At 40.4% G+C, this 16024-nt stretch overlaps 1 long non-coding RNA gene across 5 annotated transcripts in view; it reads left to right on the top strand.

Annotated features, from left to right (window-relative positions):
• LOC111560195 overlaps positions 1 to 16024 on the top strand; it is a 53190-nt gene that overhangs the window by 3046 nt on the left and 34120 nt on the right. The window contains exon 2 of one of the 5 annotated variants that reach the window (XR_006597172.1): positions 4907 to 5219. The exons of 3 other annotated variants lie outside the window; for them this stretch is intronic. This is a non-coding gene — a long non-coding RNA (uncharacterized LOC111560195). The remainder of the gene's footprint in view (positions 1 to 4906; positions 5220 to 16024) is intronic. One more of the 5 variants, XR_006597173.1, reaches the window with a different exon arrangement.

Genomic DNA, 16024 nt, shown 5'->3' on the forward strand with positions numbered 1-16024 from the left:
GGTATTAGGTGTAGACACAGGTTTTTTATGTCTTCAGTTAGGTTTTTATTTCTTCCTGATTTGGCCCTTTCCATCCCTTGTAATACTCCTACCTTGAAGTCTATATTGTCTGACAGTAATAAAATCACTCCACTTTTCTCAGGCTTACTGTTTGCCTGGTAAATCTTTTTCCATCCTTTTCTTTTCAATATATTTGTGTCTTTACGTATGCATGTTTGTAAATAAGTATACATCTCCTGTAAATAACTTATAGTTGGTTCTTGGTTTTATTATTTACATTTAGTCTGATAATTTCTGCCTTTCAATTGGTGTTTTTAGTTTACTTACATTTAATGTAATATTAATGTGTTTGGATTTCGTTTACTGTCATTTGCAATTTGTATTTTATTTTTTTCATAATTTTTGTTCCCCTGTTCTTCCTTTCTTGCTTTCTTTTGGGTTAATCATATTTCTTCATATTTCATCTTAGTTCCTCTATTGACCTTCTGCTAAACCTCTTTACATTAATTTTGAGTGTTTATTCTAGCACTTAATGTATGCATCCTTAAATTATCTCAGTGCACATAAAGCTTATATTGTAGCACTTGATGTAAAATATAAGAACCTTGCAAAAGGGTCATTCTATTTATCCCCCATCCTTTATGTTATTGTTGTCACATATATTAGACCCACATATATTTAAATATAGTGAATAAGTTTTGTCTTAAACAATTGCATGTCTTATAAAGAAATTAAGAAAAGAATGCATTATCTTTTATATTTGCCTGCATATTTACCATTTCCAGTGTTCTTCCTTCCTTCCTGAAGATCCGAGTTGCCAACGAGTATAATTTACCTTCCCTCTGACAAAGTTTTTAAAGGACTTCTGGTAAAGTAAATCCATTGGTGATAAATTCTAAATTTTCATTGATCTGAAGTTATCTTTATTCCTCCTTCATTTTTAAGGTTTATTTGAGAGAGAGAGAGAGAGAGAGAGAGAGAGAGAGAGAGAGAGAGAATCCCAAGCAGGTCCATGCCCAGTGTGCAGCCCCAGGCAGGGCTCTATCCCACAACCCTGGGATCATGACCTGAGCCAAAATCAAGAGTAATTTCATTGTCCTCTACCCTTCATTTTATCTGAATTATGTCCTTCCACACACCCAGCCAGCTTGCACTAGGTCATTTTTTTGTAGCTGCCTTTAAGATTTTTTCTTAATCCTTGCTTTTCAATAGCTTGATCATGATGCTCTTGATATGAATTTCTTTATCTATATCCTGCTTCAGTTTTGCTTAGGTTGCTCAGACCTGTAGATTTATGTATTCCAGAAAAATTGGAAAAATCTCAGCCATTATTTTTTCAAGCTTTTTTTTCTATGCCATTCTGGGATACCTATTACGTATATATATGTTAGACTCTTTGATATTGTCTTAACATTAGGGCTCTGTTAATTTTTTTCAATTGTTTTTTTAAAATTTTTTCTTGTTTTTATTTTGAGACAGAAAAAGCATGAGTGAGGGAGGGGCAGAGAGGGAGAGACAGAGAATCCCAAGAAGGCTCTATACTGTCAGCATGGAGTCCGATGCAGGGCTCAAAGCCATGAAATGTGAGATCATGACCTGAGCTGAAATCAGGACTTGGATGCTTAACCCAGTGAGCCACCCAGGTGCCCCAACAGTTTTTACCTCTGTTTTTCAGATAGTATAATTTCTCATTACCTGTTTTTAAATTCACCAACCCTTCAGCCATTCTAATTAGCAATTAAAGCTACTCAGTGGGCATATTTCAAATTTTGTACTTTTCAGTTCTAGAATTTCCATTTGGTTCTTTTTTTTTTAAGAGTTTCTATATATCTGCTAACATTTTTCATCTGTTAATTCATTACAGCATATATATTTTGAAGTCCTTGAATATATGTATAGGTGTTAAGTCTTTGCTAATTCTTGTATCTGAGTTATTTTAGAGTCAGTTTCTATTGATTACTTTTTTTCTTGACTATGAGTCAAACTTTCCCATTTCTTTCCCATTTCCCATTTCTTGCATTTATGTTACCTTTTTATGGATGTTGTATATTGTGGATGATATATTGTATCATCACATTGTATATTGTAGATTCAATTATCTTCCTCTGATGAGTGTTGATATGTTCTGGTATGTAGTTAAGTAAACTAGAGTCAAATTCCACCTGAAAATTCTGATCATTTCTTTCAACAATCCTGATGCTGCTTTTTGCTGGGCTCCATGGAGTCTCCCTTATGCACTCAGAGTTTAAGAATCAACCAATTTTTCAGGTGGGGTATATGTGTAGATTTTGGAGCTTTCTCCCTCTGTTATTCCTTCCTTTTCAGGATTTCTGTCCTCAATTTTCAGCTATCTTGGGAGCCCCAGACTCCATTCTTAAGCTATTAAGACTGTGGCTTTCTGATTGAGTTCCCACTGTACTGTACTGTACTTTCACAGTACAGACTAAGCAGTGATTTCACATGAAAAGATGTATAAGCATAAATCACACTTGTTATATTTCAATTCTTTGAAGAGTGGCCATCCCTTCAATCACTGCCTAACTGCTTTTGGTTGCTTTCCAGTATCCTCAAAAAAATTTTTTTTATTAAAAATTTTTTTAAATGTTTATTTATTTTTGAGAGAGAGAGACAGACAGACAGAGCATGAGTGGGGGAGAGGCCAAGAGAGAGGGAGACACAGAATCTGAATGAAGCAGGCTCCAGGCTCTGAGCTGTCAGCACAGAGCCTGATGCAGGGCTCAAACTCACGAACCACAAGATCATGACCTGAGCCAAAGGTGGACACTCAACCTACTGAGCCACCTAGGCGCCCCAGTAATTGTTTTTGTATTTTCCCCAAAGCTTATCATTTTTATCTATAAAGGATTAGTCTGATATAACTTCCTCTGACCTATTTTTTTGGAAATGTATCCTTTAGTGTATTCAAAATGTATTCAAAAATGAATATTTTTGTCAGTAGTTTACATGTTAGCATAGGAATATTACTTATTATTAGATAAGGCAGGGTTCTGCATCAGTTCTATTTGTAGTTTTAGTTTTTATAGACATAAACATTGAGAAGATCTGTTCAAATAAATAGATGAACATGGGAAACATTTTATAATAGCAATGTCACTCAAATCTTTGATCTTCTTTCAAAATATATGCTAAACATCACAGAGTATTTTATTTCATTACCCCAAATTATTTTTATGATCAATCATCAGTTACCTCATTCAGGTCCTCCTTTGAGTTTTTCACTTTCTCAGTTTCTGGGAAGTATATCAGAAAGGCTTTTAAAAGACTTATCCAGGGGTGCTTGGGTGGCTCAGTTGGCTGAGCATCTGACTCTTGATTTCAGCTCAGGTGATAATCCTAGGGTCTTGGGATCAAGCCCCAAGCCCCTGGGGAGCATGGAGCCTGCTTAAGGTTCTCTCTCCCTCTGCCCCCTCCCCTGCTCATGCACTCTCTCTCACTCTCTCCAAAATAATATAAAATTTAAAAAGACTTTTCCAATTATTAATAATGGTAGTGTAATCTTTTCATTTCAAAGCACCTTATTTTTAACTCAGAAATGAGAAAGTAAAAATATTAACATTTCTATAGAGCTTTCCCAATATGATATTATTTGCTAAAACTCTTGTATCTCATCAAAACCTTGGAACTATAGGTTAGACTCATTCCATGTACATAAAACATCTAACTTAAAAGGTACTTGGTAAAGACAGTCTTCGTTATCAAATCAGTCAGTCAAAGCAGACTTAAACATTTACAAAAACATGACAAAATATGCCCTGTGTCAACATCTCAGTGTCTCTAAAATTAAAAAAAAATTTTTTTTTTTTAATTTCAAGTAAACTCCATGCCCACCACAGGTATTGAATTCACAAACCCGAGGTGAAGAGTCACATGCTCCACCAACCAAGTCAGCCAAGCACCCTCAACATCTCAGTTTTCACGTTGTTCCCATGGACTATTCCCTTAGGAGTGCATTTTTTTTTTAATAGTAGTCAGGGTTTAGAAGAGGCAAGATCTTTAAATGAAACTTGTCACCACTCCCACAATCTCATTCTACAATACCTATGTATTTAGAACATCCTAACGCAGGCCTAAGTGCACCATGTCTAATGTTGTCATCGCTTTGAAAATAATGCTCCTTTAATAAGAAAATAGAGAATGCACTGCTGCTATTTTATGGGGCCTTTGTATACGGAGAGTTTTCCAAAACCTGTATTTGAAATCCAGTCTTTGCTGGGAGCCTGAAGTTTTATGCACCCGGAAGCAAGGAGCCTTTGGATGATTCAGGACAGATATTCCTACACCAACTGGTATAATACAATTGAATTCTGGCACTAACCATCTAGAGTTAGCACAGATTCCACAAGTTAAGGGGTCAGTCCTCCATAAAACTGCCCTCACTTCAGATGCCAGCCATATTTCGGGGGTCCCAGGCTACCTGCATTTATGACCGACTGTCTACAAATTCGAGGGGGGGGTCTCATGACTCCCTTGGGTTCTCTAATTTGGTAGAACAACGCACAGAACTCTGCAAAGAGCTCAAGGTTCTTACCCTCGTGGAGATTATGATCAGATGGAACTTACAGACAAATAGGCAATTTACAAAAACAGTATGCTAAATGCTGTGTGGAGGAAGAACAGGCTGCTATGAGGGCATGTAAGAGGGGCAGAGATCAGGAAAGGGGGTTAAGAAAGAGAATACACGAGTAGGGAAGAGACTTGGCTGGAGTAAAATCTCATCTGAAATTTCTGACATTTCTTTCAGCAATCCAGCTGTGGCCTTTTGTTGGGCTGATAGATGACAGAGGAGGCCCTCAGGGTGGATGACATTTATTTATTTATTTATTTATTTATTTATTTATTTATTTATTTATGTTTATTTATTTATTTTTCAGAGAGAGAGAGAGAGAGAGAGAGAGAGAGCAGGGGAGGGGCAGAGAGAAGGAAAGACAGAATGCCAAGCCGGCTCCGCACCGCCAGTGCTGTTTGTGAGAAGAATGGGGAAAAGAGCAATCCTGGCAGGGAAGCCAGCTTGGTGACAGGTGCTATCCTCTTGCTGGAGACAGAGGAGTGAACACGTGTCTGTTCTCAAGAAGCTCCCATTCCCATGGGGGAGACACACGCTAAGTAAGGAAGAGGATCTTAGCATGTAAAATGATAACAAATGCTATGAAAAAGGACACTGCAGGATGGGAAATACAGAATGATGGTGGTGTGAATGGGTAGGTGCTATTTTACGTTAGGTAGTGGGTTGAATGGTGGCACAAAAGATATGTCCATGTCAAATTCCTAGAACCTGTGAATATTGTTTTATTTGGAAAAAGGGTCTTTGCCAATGTGATTAAGTTAAGAATGTTGGGATGAGATCATCCCAGATTATCTTGGTTGGCTCTAAATCCAATGACAAGTGTATTATAAAAGAAAGGCAGAGGGAGGTTTGAGAGAGAAGAGAAGACACACGGGGGCAGATGTGAAGACGCACAGAATGGAGGGATGTGGCCACAAGCAAAGGAAGTCGAGGAATGCCAACAGCCACAAAAAACAAGTGCAACAGTCAAAGACTCAAGGAGAGTCTTAATGGAATTGAGGATGATAGCGATATCTATGAGGCTAGCTTGGAGAATGTTCCAAATACATGCTTGCTACTGAATTCTTTCTATATGGAAATTTTGGAACTTCTACGGCTGTATACCTTTGCACACTGATTTTTTTTAACCAAAAAATTACATCAAAAATGATTTAGTGTATCATAAGGCCCTCATAGCAATGGGGAAAAAAACAACCAAGAACTACTTGACTAAGGTGAAAGTTTTAATTAGATGCGATTTTAAAGGTTGTGGTTCAACTGCTATGCAATCAGTAAACACAGAAAACAGAGAACACTTGTCTTTGAGTAAATCTGATAACTGCCACTAGGTTGATAATCTGTTTTGGCTTTGTTAACCTAGCTCCAGTGGACTTTTGCTTCATAGGGAATCTATTATTACCTTGAGAAACACAGAGATCCTCTAGATGACCCCTTCAATCTGTATTCTACTCCACTTCAATATTTACTTGTATAGGTTGTGATTTGAATACAGATATGTTTTAAAAAATAACTCCCAGTTTCCTATCATTCCCAAAATTTATCTTATACTGATACTGGATCTTGCTTTAAGCAGAATCTGTTCTCAAAAACTTAAGTACAAGTAAAATGCTGCTTTAATGCAGTGTTAATCAAGGCTACAGGCTACTGAAAGCCAGACTGCTGTTGCATGCACTTTGAGTTTATTAGCATATTCACCTCCAAGCAACTTATTGAGACAGGAGTTCTTATTATCCCTTTACTCATGGGAAAACTAAGGTATATAAAGATTAAGTAATCTGTCTCAGATTACCCAGAAAAAAGTGGCAGAGTTAGCATTGAATACTGGTGGTCTGAGTTCATCTTCTTAAGCCATGCCTATTCTAACTTCTCTTCACGTAGGAAACCAGTGGAAAGTTCTTTCAGAATCACAATTCTGATCACTGTCACTAACTTCTAATGTTACCCCATTGGTCACCAAAACACAAAAACAAAAACAAACCTAAAAATTTACTGTGGCATGTAATTTCTCCCAAAGAGTAGGTTCTAACCTCTAACATAAGCCTTATGTTTTGCCTCATTTCAGCTACAGCCATCCTGAACTTCTCCCTATTTCTAGAATCAGTTATTTCATGTCTCCATGTCTATCCTTGCTGTCAGGATATCCTTACTCTCTTCTTCACCAGTTTAATATCAATTCCTTTGGAATACTGTCCCCAGTTTCCTAAGCAGAGATCATAATGTCTCTGCCTTGTGTCTTCCACAAATCCTTGCTCTGACCTCTGATGAAGCCCTCTCCCACTGAAGTTCAATTTTTTTCCCTATTCGAAGGTGCCATGCAAATGTGAGCCCCTTGCAAGGAGAGATACATTGTTCCCTTCTCTGTAGTTCTCTCTCTCTCTCCCTCTTCTGGTAGAAGAGTGACTAGAACCTAGTGTGTGCTTGACAGAAGTTTTATAGTTCATGAACCAATGAATGAATGAGTAAAATTATATTTAAAAGAATTATGTCAATGAATTTTGTCGTAGAAGCCATCAACCCCTAAGTTCTCTTTGGTAGCATTGATATTTGCTCTCCAAATATCATCAAGACAATCTGTGTTGGGGGTCCCTAGTTTTGAAGATTCACTAGGGCGACGATTCGCTAGATTCACTAGATTCATTTTGACGACTCACAGGGCTCAGTATATAGCCATATTCGTGTCTATGACAGATTATCATGAAAGGATACAAAGCAGAATCAGCAAAGGGAAAAGGCCCGTGGGACGAAGTACAGAGGAAACCAGGCACTCACCTCCAAGAGCTCTCTCCCAGTGGAATCACATAGGAAACTCACACCTCCTCCAAACTAGAAGCCATGACAACACTGAAAGACTGTCTACAAGGGAACCTCATTAGAGACTCAGTGCCCAGGGTTTTTATTGGGGCCAGTCATGTGGGCACCCTCTGCCTTGCATCTACCAAAGTTCCAGATCCCCATAGAAGCAAGGCAGGTATCCAGCATACACCATATTGTTTGCACAAGCAGTTTAGGCCCAGTGAATCGCTCTTACCAGGAACGGTGGGAACTCTCCCCAAATCCAAGTTCCCAGATGTCAGGCAAGGGCCATTATGGCCTTTTCAGTGATGATCACAGCTGCCAAATGAGAGGAGGTGCTTCTGAAGGGAAGGATACATCTCAGCAAGAGAAGGAGAAGGTTGGTCAGCTCCGTGCTCTAGAATGAACAAAACGGACAGAAGCCTAGTTCCTCAGGGACTATCTCAGAAGGGAGTTAAGAAAAGAGTTGTCAGATTTTCTCTTCCAGAATCCTGGTTTGGGATACAGATGGGGATGGGTTCACGGGATGCACGGCTGAGGTGGTGGCGAGAAATGTATGTACTTAAATAAAATGCATTGATTGGTACTTCCAGTTTGTGCAGCTTACTTTAGGAAAAAATGTAAAACATTTTAGAACTGTATAGACGTATACAATTCAAATTTTGTTTTTCATTTTAAGAGATAGCTAAATTCCCTAAGTGCCAACTTAATTGCAGAGGCTAGTTAAATCCAGGAACCTCGGGAGCAGGACTGTGGTTTAACAAGTTTTATAAACTTTGTAATTTCCCCAGGATTCTTATTTGTGTGGTTGCCTGTTTGTCTGCAGTAAAGAATAAAAAACAAAACAAAACAAAACAAAACAAAGACAATAAGGAGAGGGCTCTGGGCTTGTCGGCAGGAAAATGGCAAGCTGGGGAAACAGGGTACCCTTTCTGCTGGGCTTGGCGGAGAGTAGGCGAGTGAGTGACCGCAGGTGCTGAAAGAAAAGGAAAACGGACAAATCCTTAAGGCCTGAGCAGAGAAAAAGAAATGGGGACAGGTGAGGCCCGCAGAGAGCCTGGGGCTGAGCCTTTGAAGCCTGTGTTCATTTCCTGGGGCTGCCCTAACACATTAACCCAAACTGGCTGGTTTAAACAATGGAAACTTATTCTCCGATAGTTCTGGGGTCCAGAGATTGGAAATCAAGGTGTCAGCAGGGCCACGCTCCCTCCAAAGGCTCTTCTTTGCCTCTTCCCGCTTCCAGGAGCTCCCAGCATCCTTGCCTTGTAGACCCATTACTCCAATCTCTGCTCCAAAGCCACCTAGCCTTCTCTCTGTGCATCTCTGTGTTTCTTTGCCTCTTCTTTTAAGAACACCGGTCATTAGACTTAAGGCCGAGCCTAATCCAGTATGACCTCATCTTAAGTAATTATATCTGCAAAGACTCTATTTCCAAATGAGGTCACATTCTGAGATTTTGAGTGGACATGAATTTTTTGGGGGGGTAGAGTGTCGAGGGGAGCTATTCAACTCACTATAAAACCCGATCACAGTAACTTGCACCTGTTATTATCAGATGGAAGATCCCCCCATCAAAGCCTTGGTATGTGTATTAGCACAGTGTTACAAAAAAGGAAACCACTGACCAAACCTAGCAAGTAGTCACAAAAGAGACAGTGTGAGCAAAAGCAGAACTGCATCCTGTACGTGACCAGATTTATGCTTTTCCTTGGATGAAAAGGCCATGATTGCAAACTTCACAATGAAAGGTCTTTGTTGAAGGAAACCTGCCAGAAAATCTGCCTATGAAACAACCACAGCCGAATGGGGTTCCATTAATTTTTCGGGACATCTCGAACGTGCTCTGAGCTTCCTCGCACAGTCCCCTCCACACTGAGTGTGTGACAGGCCCACCTGCCAGGATTCAGGTGCAACCAAAGGCTAAGGAGGGGACAGGATGCACATGCTTGTAAACATATCCACACTGGTCTGAGCCATCCACGAAGATGCCCCAGCTATATTAAATGACCTCCAGCCACCCCCTTCTAGAGGTTGCTCCTCTGCTAGGCTTTCTCATTAAGCTGGTCTCAGAATAAAGGAAAAGTTGATTTGTTCAAGAAAGTTCTGGCAGTTGGAAATGGTCATTCTTGGCTTTGAGGAAACCCTTGAGAGGGGCTGTGCATTAATTTCTGCTCCCAGTTAGACTTTTGGATGCTGATATAGGTTAACAAACACACTTAACATGCTGATACTATTTTTTTTGTTTTTTGAGAGAGAGAGAGAGAGCATACAAGTGAGTCAGGGGCAGAGAGAGAGAGAGAGAGAGAGAGAGAGAGGGAAAACCCCAAGAGGGTGAGAAAGAGAGAGAGAGAGAGAGAAGTGGGGCTCACCCAAAGTGGGGCTTGAGCTCACCCGATATGGGACTCAAACTCACCAACCATGAGATTATGACCGGAGCCGAAGCCAGATGCTTAACAGCTGAGCCACCCAGGCACCTGCTGATATAATTTTTAACTTGTGTCTCAGAGTTAGTATTGTTGGCCAATGAATTAGATACAAAAGAACCTCAGAAGTACAACTGCAATCATTCCTGGTCCGCAAGAAATTTTCAAATGACATATTAAGCGGTTGAGAAATTAGCAGAGGGACGCCTGGGTGGCTCAGTCGGTTAAGCATCCGGCTTCCACTCATGTCATGATCTCACAGCTTGTGAGTTCGAGCCCCATGTCAGGCTCTGTGCTGACAGCTCAGAGCCTGGAGCCTGCTTTTGATTCTGTGTCTCCCTCTCTCTGTCTGCCCCTCTCCTGCTCACGCTCTGTCTCTGAAAAATAAATAAACATTAAAAAAAAAAAAAGAAATTAGTAGAGACTAAATGTGCTTGGCCAAAATTCATTATGTTGGTATCTAATCCCTAATGTGATGGTATTTGGAGGTGTGGCCTTTGAGAGGTGATTAGGTCATGAGGGTGGAACCCTCACTAAGGGATTTAGTATCCTTACAGAAAAGATCCCTGGAGAGCTCCTGTGCCCCTTTCCACCATGTGGGGACACAGCAAAAAGATGTCTGCCTGTGAATCAGGAAGTGGGCTTTCACCACACACCAAACTTTCTGGTGCCATTAATAGGACTTCCCAGGCTCCTGAAGTGTAGAAACAAATTTATAGTGTTTATAAGCCGCCCGCATATGATATTTCTATTATAGCAGCCCACATGGACTAAGACAGTCATTGCCAACATGGAAAGAACTTTCCTAATGATTTAATCTATCCATCCTTCCATCCATCCACCCTTCACCCTATTGATTCTACTTCTGAAATAACTCCTGAATCATCAACTTCTCTTTCTTTTCATCACTACCACCATGGTCCAAACCTTCATCATCTCTGTCTTGACCATTCCAACAGTCTCTTAACTAGACTCTTATTTCTACTCTATTTGCTTCTTAACTAGACTCTTATTTCTACTCTATTTGCTTCATGGGAAGCAAAAACAGAAATCCCAACACAAATCGGTTTAAAAGAAATTCATTCTCTTCCAAAGGAGAAGGCCGGCAAGTGGGCAAAATTGGGAGCTGGTTGACTCAGGGACTCATTACTGTCACCAGAGACCCAGGTTCTTTTCCATTTTAGTTCATCCATGCTTAGTTTGTTGGCTTTACCCTCAGGATGCTACCCTTATGGGTGAACAATGGTGGCAGCCATTGTAAGCAGCTTTATACCCAGACATGGCCACATCCAGAAGCAGGAAGGGACTGCCCCCTGGTGCATTTCTACAAATGAAGATGCCTTTCCCAGAAGTCTTCCATGATAGACCTCCCATCAAAGCTCACTGCCCAGAACTAGTTCACATGCCACTGTGGAACCAACGACTGACAAGGAGAATGGGACCATTGTACTGACTTGGGACAATCAGAATTTCTCCTTGGAGTTGGGAATACAACCCCACTTTCTTGAGTCACCTTGAAGAGATGGACACCAGACCAAATTATAATTCCACTGGCAGGAGGTAAGCGAGGAAAAGATACTGGACAAGACACCAAAGGTGTCAGCCAGGCCTTCCACCCCAAATCTCTTTTCTGTGGAGCTGCCAGTGTGATCTTCTCAACTCACATTTCTAATTATGTTTCTCCTCTGTTTAACGTTTTGGTGGTTTCACCTGATACTTAGAAGGTAATCTAAAAACGTTATTTGGGTTTACAAGTTTTTGCAAGCTCTACACACTGCCCTCCTCACTTTCTGTAAACCATCCTTCTGGCTTTGCCGCCAAGGGGCTTGTGCCTATCCCTGTCTGTGGACTGTATTAGTCAGGGTTCTCCAAAGAAACTGAGCCAATAGGATATAAAAGATTTATTTAGAGGAATTGGCTCCTGTGACTGTGGGGGGTGGCAAGTTCAAAATTTGCAGGGCAGGTGGCAGGCTGGCAACCCACGGGTTGATGTTCTCGTCTTGAATTTACTCTCTGGGAAACTTCAGTTTTTGCTTTCAGGCCTTGCAACTGATTGGGTGAGACCCACCACATGATGGACAGTAATCTCTTTCACTTAAAATTCACTGATTATAGATGCGAACAACCTCCCCAAAACACCTTCACAGCAACACCTAGGTTAGCGTTTGATTAAATAACTGGGCACTACGGTCTAACCAAGTTGACACATAAAACTAACCATCACATGGACCGCGTTCTTTTCTTCCCGTCTAGCCAGAACATGCCCACTCTACTTCCAGGTGTCAACTTCCTCAGGAAGACTTGTATGCAGGCCTCCTTCCCCAACCAGATTAGATGCCCCTCCTCACTGGCTCCAAATGAACTCTCTAACTAGCACTACCATCATGCAACTTTGTAATAATCTGTTTACCTGTTTGCTAACTGGCACACAAGACTGAAGAGCAAAAACTATGCTCAGATCACTGTTAACGCCCCATCAGCCAGCACAGAACTTGCCACATAGCAGAGGCACTCGATAAATAGTTACCAAGGGGATGCATCCCATCCAACTCCATGTTATGGTTAAAATAATAGGCTTCGAAATGAAAACCACCTTACTTAGGATTACCTTGCAAATTAGTAGCAGAGCTTGATCAGACCACAGGGCTCTTGCCTACGACTTCAGCCTCCTCTGCACTTTGCACCTCCTCTTTGTGCAGGAAGGTGAAGATCCACCAGTTGTGTCAAGGTTTAGTTTTTAGAGGCATCTGTGTCCAGCTGTTTTGTATTTAAAAAAGAGATGCACACTTGGGTGCCTGTAATAGGGGTTCGTGGGTTTGTGTTTGTTTTGTTTTGCTTTGGGGTGTACATATGATGGTAGGAAGCTCGTGTGACAGGAATGGCCATCCAGCCGACTTTGAGGGAAACCTGGCCAGGAACTAGCTTCTCTCTCTGCTCCTTAGCACCAAGGGGTCACCAGTTCCCTGCCATCCTGCTGCTTCAGCTCTGCCAGATCTTATCCTTTTCCTGTTGCCCACTCACTCCTTGTCTGATCATGCTTTCCTGACCCTGTGGCTGCTGCTTATGAGTACTGTGGGCTCACTCATGCCTTCTCTCTGCAATTGTTCAGTCTCTTCCTGCCACCCAAATGCCTTGCTCTTTGTATTTTCTAAATGCAGTTTCCAACCGGGCACTCTGGTAGGCTTATTTTGTTGCTATCTTTCCTATTTGGATAGAATTTTTCATGCCTCATCACCTCAAAGGTTAGCCCATGAATGGGCTGCTTTTAGATCCAATTGGCTGTGATGGAAGTGGTCTGGAGGCAGGCAGATCATGTGGCATAGAACATTCTAGAGACTGTGAGAGGGCATTTTTTTTTTCTTTTCCAGTGGCTGAGAGTGAGGTGGGTACCTTCATTGACCTGTCCAATACAGCAGAAAAAAAGATGACCAGAGTTTTTGGATAATAGTCCGAGGTGTTATCTCATGGCAAGGTATGATAGTATTTTAAAGAGGCTCAGGTGACCTCATTTCTGGCATATGGTGCCTTTAGATTTTCCTTTTCAGGTTAAGAGGCTGGGAGTAAAACATGCCGGGGGGCAGTGTGAAGAAAATGGGAAAAAATGGAAAGTGGAAAGAATGTTATAACCCTGAGATTATAACATTATTTGACTTGGACAATAACAAGTGAATTTAAATGAAGCTAGATCTCAAAGTGATTTCTATGAAAAGAGACAACGAAGTTTTATTTTTCTTCCTTTCTTCTTCTTCTTCTTTTTTTTTTCTTATAAAGACTTTAATCTAATCTGGTAGAGTAGAAGAAAATAACTCAATGTTCTGAAAATAAATTTCCCAGAGGAGGCCATTAAGGCAGCCCTTTTGTTTCCTGTCATACTCTGAATCAGTTACAAGGACAAACTCTATTTGTTTGGGTACATTAATTTTGCTCAATGGCCTTTCTAGAAAATGAGCATCAAATTGATGGGACTGGACCTCAGCAAAGAAGAAGTTCCAATTTTCTCTGGATGGATTGTTCTGGACGTGCAGTGGAAAATTATTATTAATAGCGATTCATGTTTACTATCCAGTGAGCATGAGAGAAAGATGGAGTTTAGAAATGCAGCTGTATCCAACTAAGCACTGAGCATCATGGGACAAATTACTAGGCAGTGATGACCCCAATCTTTGGCTCCTGTGTGGCTAGTCTGTTTGGGCCATACTTGGTGTGTGGATCATCTATTTTCTCTGACTATGCTTTGGTTCGGGACCTTCGGAGAAGCAAGATAGGTTTTTGAGATGATTTAGTCATTTGGGTTGTCTTCTTGCAGGTTCCGTGTGGTGCTTATGCCCCAGATGCATTCATGTGTTTATTTCAATCATTCAACTGAGCTGAACAGACATGTCCCCTTCCCTCATGGAGTTGATATTTCAGCGATTAAATTTGATACCTAGGTCTTTCTGATTCTGATTCAGCCTTCAAATATCAAATAAAAGGAGAGGTATTTCATGGCTTTGGATTTTGCTCTCCAGGTTAAGGGGATAGGGGTATAAACCATGCTCACAAAGAGGGTGTAAAGAAGGAAGTACAAAGAAGTAAAATAACTCTATCTTCTTGGGGCTTAATGAGAACCCAGCTAGTCCCTGTGGTTAGTGGAGTATGGAGAGTTACCATAAGGCTCATTTCTCATAAATGTATATGCCTTTGTTATTTGCATTCTGTGTGCTAAGCTCATTCCTGAATTTATTTCTCTTTCTCTTTTCTGCAGAAATGAATGAAGACAAACCAAACGAGAATAGGCAAGGTGTCTTTATTTACAGCTTGCTATAGCAAAGGAGTCAGCCACCATCACTTGTGTTTTGGCAGAGATTGAAAGGCAGGCAGAGGGGAAGGAAAAATTTGTAGTGAAACAAAGGGAAGGCTTTAGGTATGTCCTGATTGGAGGCTGTTGGCATGGGGAAGCTAATTAGAAGGCTAATTAGAAGGGGCCTAATTAGAAGGGGGCATTCTATATGATTGGTTAGGGGCACATATTGGGCTGTCTCTGGTTAGTCCAAAGTTCAAAAATTAGGCATGTTAACTTATTAATTAAATCCCAGCTGTTTGTGGTCAGTTGCTACGGAGATCGTTGTTTAGCTTCCTAGCTGGCTGATAGATAGTGGTTTGACTTGTAGACAGACGATTGGTTTCCTGGGCTGCTTACTATAGATGATAGGTTGGTTTTCCAGGCTGGTTGCTGCAGGTTGTAGGTCAGAGCTCTGTTTTTACATATAGTCTGGCCATTGTTTGTATATTCGGTCTCTCATTCATTTGTTTTACTTAGATTGCTTCATGTATTTTAACTTTTAAATCCTTTTTTTTATACATATCTATTAATAGACATCAATTCTGCAACCTTCATGGTACATTTCCAAAAAACTTTTAATTACAAAATAATGCATGTTCACGAGTAAAGAGTTTTAAAATAGAAATAAGGAAAAGGAAAAATAATTTTATAAACTTCCACCAACCGCGTCCCTGCTGACAATTTGCTATATGTTCTTCCTATGCATATGTATTAATATAATCTCATGGTACTTTGTATATTCATGACTCTCTTATATATAGTAGTTGGTGTGTATTTCTCCCACTGGGGGTTTGCAGAGATGAAGTGTATTTCTTACTCAATTGTGACTTCCCAAACCTTGCACAGTACTTTGAACATAGTAGTATATTCAACAAGTATTAATTGAATATTTTGTATTGAACCACATTAAGTTGTCTGTCTTGTAAGTAAAAAAAATCAAATAATGGCAATTTGATGTGGTTAAATCTATTGGATGGATGCCTGGATGGTCGAACAGACAGACAATGGATGGATGAATTATAATGCCCTTTACCATTGTCTGTTCTGTTCCACATAACTGATGATCTAAGCATCGATGTTCTGGATAAATGTGCTGTGGCCTCTTGACAATGATGGGGAAAATTCTGACTTCTGCTCCCAACTTAGTTATTTCTTCCATTTATTTATGACTGTTATTTAGCCAATTACCAAATGGCAGCATCAGTCCTTTTCATCCATATGTACATCAACTTTTTTTTTGTAAGACTTCAATCACCTTGTCATGAGTAGGTGGATCATTTCATTTTCCAATTATTTGAGCTTCAGTTTAGGATTTTGGTTAATGGTTTTGCAAGACATTGATTACAGACGTCTTTCTTTCCTGATTAAAAGCATATATGATAGCTTTTCTCTAGCTCTCTT

This window comes from Felis catus, chromosome B1 (assembly GCF_018350175.1).
Source record: "Felis catus isolate Fca126 chromosome B1, F.catus_Fca126_mat1.0, whole genome shotgun sequence".
Lineage (NCBI taxonomy): Eukaryota > Metazoa > Chordata > Mammalia > Carnivora > Felidae > Felis > Felis catus.